Source organism: Thalassophryne amazonica, chromosome 5, assembly GCF_902500255.1.
Source record: "Thalassophryne amazonica chromosome 5, fThaAma1.1, whole genome shotgun sequence".
NCBI classification, from domain to species: Eukaryota; Metazoa; Chordata; class Actinopteri; order Batrachoidiformes; family Batrachoididae; genus Thalassophryne; species Thalassophryne amazonica.
The window spans coordinates 85,098,677-85,105,376 of record NC_047107.1 but is presented as its reverse complement, the minus strand read 5'-3'; the positions used below and the strand labels follow the sequence as shown (position 1 = coordinate 85,105,376).

Here is a 6,700-nt window from a genome sequence, read left to right as displayed (position 1 = left end):
GAAGAAGCGCCGGTGAGAAGAAGCGCAGAATTGACTGTCCAGGAACCCGTGGTTCGGTTCTTGCTGGTCTGGTGCATTTAATGACTCTGGAACACAGGTGAACAGCAGCCTGGCGTACGATGTGACAACATCTTGATGGATGCTGTGAATTGAAAACCCAAACTTTAAAGGGACCAAGTGTGGGAGGGCTGGAGGTTTGGACCAAACCCATGCCTACACGTGCACCAACGTCGAGTTACATGGCACTACATGGATCATGTGTGGCTTGATGTGGATCATATGTGGTGACACAAGCCATTGGAGGCTGGACGGGTCTCAAATGACAGGTCAGTCGTGGCCCATAGAGGCTGATACGTGGCACATAGAGGCGCCTTAGTAGCAAATACGTGATAGCTTAAAACGTGGATCATTCTTCGAATAATCGCTGACACACCCATGTGTGGCTCATTATTCATGGCTTATTATTTGGTGGGACTAAGGCTTAAGTGATTAGTAATTTACAAATATATTACAGGCGCTCAAATGCCATTTAGCAGGCTAGCATGTGTAGGGCTGTACCTAATGATTTTTTTATTGATCTATTATTTTTCTGATTAATCAAAAAATAATTGATTAATCTATTATTTATAGTGTATTGAGTAATATAACAATGAATTGACCAAAATTATAAAAACCTTGCCATTTATATCACTATCAATTATCCCTAAAAAAAAAAAAATGATACCGTAGGGAGCGCTGGACATTATTACACACACAGACACACAGAGAGACAGACAAACAGACACAAAGCCCAGTCTTTCCTGGTAGTCTCTTTTATAGCAGGGATTGTAGTGCAATCTACATTTAGCAATTTAGCAGTAAAATAAATGAAAATGTAAAATTCACTTTTAGGAGTGGTAACAAAACTATAATCTCAAACCTAGAAGTGCAACAAAGCCTCTTACAGTAAAATCTCACTCATCTTCAGCCTCTTATCTGGGATCAGGTCTCAGGGGCAACAGTTCCAGTAGGGGACACCAAAGTTCCCTTCCCCAGGCCATATTATTCACCTCTGACTAAGGGATCCTGAGGCTTCCAAAGCTCAGTGTGGAGATATAAGCTCCCAGTCTAGTACTGGGTCTTCCCTGGGGTCTCCTTCCTTACAGTAAAATATGTGCTGTTATATCGCATGTCATTTGATGCTATGCATAGGTCATAAATATTAAACAGGGGTAGCCAACCTTTTCTGAACAAAGATCTACTTTTAAAGAAGGGCTAGTTTTAATATAATTATTTTTTCTGATAAAACATACTAAAACGTGCATTTCCTGCCCTTCCTATGAGTTTTTTTTGTTTGTTTTTGATAATAAATCGGTAAAATAAAAAATTACAAAGAGTCTGACTGGTCAGACGTTTATGATGTATTCGTATGGGGACCAAGCTCTCACTATATTGTATCCATATTGAATTCTGTGGGTGAGTGAGACAAGTAGGAGAGCATTTTAGTGAAAATGGGGGTGTTTTGCATGGCTCCCGGCTGCACGAATGAGGGATACGGAAGAAAGCTGCCATGGGCCACCGCTGAAAAATAAGGAAAGGCTTGGGCAGCGGCTAAGCGCAATGAAACTAAAGGACCCACTCATTAACAGGCTGTCAAAAGTGTGTAGCGATCATTTTGAGCGGGACTGCTATGAAAGAAGTTTTCGAGCGGAGCGCAGGGGTTCGAGACAATAACACTTGTTGAAAGACACTGCAGTCCCAACATTATTTGACTTCAGTAAGTGTGTGAATGCTGGGCGAGCCACAGTCAACGTAAGTCCCACAAACAGGATCCCGGACAAGAAGACCAATGCCCGCTGTCGCCATGAGCGCAGACAGAATTGAGATCAAGTCTTTGCAGGAGGTAAGTTTCAAACATAGACTATTTATTTATCAGTTTAGCTTAGGACATGATAGAAATTCAAATATAAAATCTTAAACTTACCTGTTCGCTTCAGTCGGATTCATCATCACAGCCTGATGAAACGTATCCACATAAAGCGTCCTGATTTTGGAAAACGTCTGAAAATAGCTCCTTGCCATGGCTGAAGAAATGTAGCATTTTAATAGGAGTCTCTCTGTGTTTTCAGCTTGAACCAGAGAACGCCAGCATTTTGTTCCATAAGAAAATTAACTTGTTGAAAAAGTCACAGCGCCTCATTCATTCACGTCAGTTTTTATCACAGGCATCAGCTGGCTCTTCCTGTGATGAAAACAAATCCCATGATCCACCAAGACAAAAATAAAATAAAATTTAAAAGATGTTAAATTACTCTTTTTGTCGTCCGTTTGGAGGTGCAGAGCTTATGCCTTCCTGTTGTATTGTAAACACACTTCTCCATACACGTACGTCACACTTCCGGTTTGAATGCAGCAGTTTGTTTTTATTAAATTGGTTTAGCATGATAATTATTAATAGAAAATGCAAATTTTGGATATAACTGTTAAAACGAGCTTTATTTAACACTTAGAATGACACTATTATACAAAAAAAGATGTCCCTTTTAAAGTTGACAGTGTATCAAGATCTATGAAGCCATATCGAAAGCCATAGCGTTGCTGCAGTTTATTGTGCACCAATATAATAATGCAATTTTCTGGCACAAAGATAAAGTTTTAACAATAATAATACGTTACCATTAGTGCAATAGAATTAAAATCTTTATCGTAGGCCAATTTTGTATTGTTTGTTTATTGTATGTTTGAAAACCATCAGCAGACTAATTATCTTCCGATACATTTTGGTCCGATAATTTTTAGACTGCTAACAATTATAAAGCCTGACATCAAAGATTTGAGTATAGCAGATGAGCAGTTTTATCCTGTGCAAACACAGGAGAGCTAGTTTCAGAAGAAACTGCTCTATCCTCTGCAGAGAAAGGAGAACTGGTCACAGCAAAAAAAACAAAAAAAACAAACCTCATTTCTTTTGAGCCCATAGTAGTTTGCTGGCAATATCACCCAAGTCATCCAGAGGCATACAGTTTTAACTTATGGTTAAAATTTTAACCAAACTAATTTCAGACAAGTTATTTAAATTAACGTCACGTCTGAAGTTTTATAAAGTGAAAATATCAGCTATATGTTTTAGTTTTAAAATATTACTAATTTTGAAGGTTTTAGTGTGGACATGCTGTGTCCAGGTGCATTATGGGTAATCTCAATACATTCACGACAGAATAAATTTGAGACGCTCTGATCAGGCTCCACACGGACAGCAGCATTAAACCCTTTGTATATTGTGCCTAAAACTCTCGTGAATATATTCTCAGGATTTATACGTTGTTACTGTGTTTGTTTTATGTAAAAATGCCAGAAGCAGCTCAGGTTGCTCCTCCATTGTTTTCATTTAGAATCATCGTGAGCTGCAACGCTCCATGTTTGTTCTTTAACGTCTTGCTTTTGTCACTGACTGTCCTCTTTTTTCCAGAGTAAAATATATAAGATGTCTGGAATTCGGTTTGCGTTTATTAAATTCCACGCATCTTAAACGTAGCAGACACGGACGGATTATTTATTTGGAATATTTGTTTATCAGGTTTCTGTTGGGAAGGTGTCGTAGCACGGACCCACAACAGGGGGCGCAAATGAATGGACAATGAGTAAGCCAAAAGGTAACAATTTAATGTTGTGATAATACACAACGAAACGTGTCGTAATTTTCACAGTCAATAAACACCAGGTGATGTGTGGGCAGGCTCGAAGATAGAAGACGCCCGACGAGAGAGAAGCCGCGTCCCACACGGCTTCCACCACCAACGGCCTGAAGAACACCGGAGCCGCCAAGTCCCGAGTCCCCAGGTGGCCTCTGTCTTCGACTGTCGACCCTGGTACTGCTGGCAGAAAGCAGAAATATGATGTGTGAGTGTGAGTCCGCACACTCAGTAATTTATAGTCCAGACACCGTTAGGAGGGAGCACCTCCACCTCCAAATCATACACACTCGTGCAGCTCCTGTTTGTCCCTCTTCTGGGTCTTCACAGGAATGCGACTGCACACAGAACAAGGTTAGACAACGTATTAGTCAGCAGAGAAATTACCTTGGTACTGGTAGTCGATTTCTCGGCGGGGAGGTGGAGTTGCAGTCCGGCTTTTATGGTGGTGATAAACGAGTGACAGCTGGTGCAGAGGATGAGTGACAGCTGTCACTTCTTCTGGGTCTGGCGCCCTCTCGTGCTTGGAGCCCGCAGTCCAAGCAGGGCGCCCTCTGGTGGTGTTGGGCCAGCAGTACCTCCTCTTCAGCGGCCCACACAACAGGACCCCCCCCTCAACGGGCGCCTCCTGGCGTCCGACCAGGCTTGTCCGGATGTCTTGCGTAGAACTCGGCCAGGAGGGCCGGGTCCAGGATGAAGCTCCTCTTCACCCAGGAGCGTTCTTCAGGTCCATACCCCTCCCAGTCCACCAGATATTGAAAACCCCGGCCCTTACGACGGACGTCCAGGAGCCTGCGGACTGTCCAGGCAGGCTCCCCGTCGATGAGCCGGGCAGGAGGCGGCGGTGGTCCCGGAGTACAGAGGGGTGAGGTGTGGTGTGGTTTGAGACGGGAGACATGAAAGACAGGGTGAATCCGCAGTGAAGCCGGGAGTTGAAGCTTTACTGCGGCCGGGTTGATGATCTTGAGGATCTTAAAGGGTCCAATGAATCTGTCTTTCAACTTTGGGGAGTCGACACACAAAGGGATGTCCTTGGTCGAGAGCCACACCTCCTGCCCGGGCTGGTATGTGGGGGCCGGGGAACGTCGGCGGTCCGCATGGGTCTTGGCCCTCGTCCGGGCCTTTAACAGGGCAGAGCGGGCGGTCCGCCACACCCGGCGGCACCTCCTGAGGTGGGCCTGGACCGAGGGCACACCGACCTCTCCCTCCACCAGCGGGAACAATGGGGGCTGGAACCCCAAACATGCCTCAAAAGGGGAGAGGCCGGTAGCAGACGAGACTTGGCTGTTATGGGCATACTCGATCCAGGCCAGATGGTGACTCCAGGCCGCCGGGTGCGTGGAGGTGACGCAGCGAAGGGCCTGTTCTAACTCCTGGTTAGCCCGCTCTGCCTGGCCGTTGGTCTGGGGGTGGTACCCGGACGAGAGACTCACGGTGGCCCCCAGCTCCTTACAGAAACTCTTCCACACCTGCGAAGAGAACTGGGGACCATGATCTGATACAATGTCCGATGGTATCCCATGCAGCCGCATGACGTGGTGGACCAGAAGGTCTGCCGTCTCCTGGGCTGTCGGGAGCTTCGGGAGGGCCACGAAGTGGACCGCCTTGGAGAACCGGTCCACTATCGTGAGAATAACGGTGTTGCCCTGGGACGGCGGGAGGCCCGTGATGAAGTCCAGGCCGATGTGAGACCAGGGGCGATGAGGCACTGGCAGGGGCTGGAGGAGTCCCGTCGTCCTCCGATGGTCTGCCTTGCCCCTGGCGCAGATGGTACAGGCCTGGACATAGTCCTGGACGTCGGTTTCCAGGGACGCCCACCAGAAGCGCTGCTGGACTACTGCCACGGTCCTACGCACTCCGGGATGACAGGAGAGCTTGGACCCGTGACAGAAGTCCAATACGGCAGCTCTTGCCTCTGGTGGGACGTACAGTCTGTTCTTGGGGCCAGTCCCCGGGTCCGGGCTCCTTGTCAGGGCCTCCCGGACGGTCTTCTCCACGTCCCAGGTGAGGGTGGCCACGACAGTGGACTCGGGGATGATGGTCTCGGTGGGGTTCGACAGCCCCGCTTTGGCTTCTTCTTCGTGCACCCGGGACAATGCATCTGGTTTTTGGTTCTTGGTCCCGGGGCGATACGTGATCTGGAAGTCAAAGCGCCCGAAGAACAGAGACCAGCGGGCTTGCCTGGGGTTCAGCCGCTTGGCGGTCCGGATGTACTCCAGGTTCCGATGGTCCGTGAAAACCGTGAAGGGCAACGATGCCCCCTCCAGCAGGTGTCTCCACTCTTCAAGAGCCTCCTTCACCGCAAGAAGTTCCCGATTGCCGACGTCATAGTTCCGTTCAGCTGGGGTCAACCTGCGGGAATAAAAGGCACAAGGATGGAGAACTTTATCAGCCTCCACGCTCTGGGACAGCACGGCTCCTATCCCTGAGTCAGAGGCGTCCACTTGTACTATGTACTGGCGATCAGGATCAGGCTGCACCATAACTGGTGCAGTCGAGAACCGGTGTTTCAACTCCTGGAACGCGGCTTCGCACCGATCCGACCAGGCGAAGGGGACCTTGGTGGAGGTCAGGGCAGTCAGGGGGCTAACTACCTGACTGTAACCTTTAATGAACCTCCTGTAGAAATTTGCAAAGCCTAGGAACTGCTGTAGTTTCCTGCGGCTTGTTGGTTGGGGCCAATCTCTCACCGCCGCAACCTTAGCCGGATCAGGGGCGACGGAGTTGGAGGAGATGATGAACCCCAGGAAGGACAAAGAAGTGCGGTGGAACTCGCACTTCTCGCCCTTCACAAACAGCCGGTTCTCCAAGAACCGCTGTAGGACCTGACGTACATGCTGGACATGGGTCTCAGGGTCCGGGGAAAAGAAGAGTATATCGTCCAGATATACGAAGACGAACCGATGCAGGAAGTCCCGCAAGACGTCATTTACCAAAGCTTGGAACGTCGCGGGGGCGTTAGTGAGGCCGAACGGCATGACCAGGTACTCAAAATGACCTAACGGGGTGTTGAATGCCGTCTTCCATTC

The 6,700-nt window shown here is 48.0% G+C and overlaps 1 protein-coding gene across 3 annotated transcripts in view; it reads left to right on the top strand.

Moving 5' to 3' along the window:
• arl15a (ADP-ribosylation factor-like 15a) overlaps positions 1-6,700 on the top strand; it is a 432,264-nt gene that overhangs the window by 171,725 nt on the left and 253,839 nt on the right. The gene's annotated exons all lie outside the window — the stretch shown is intronic.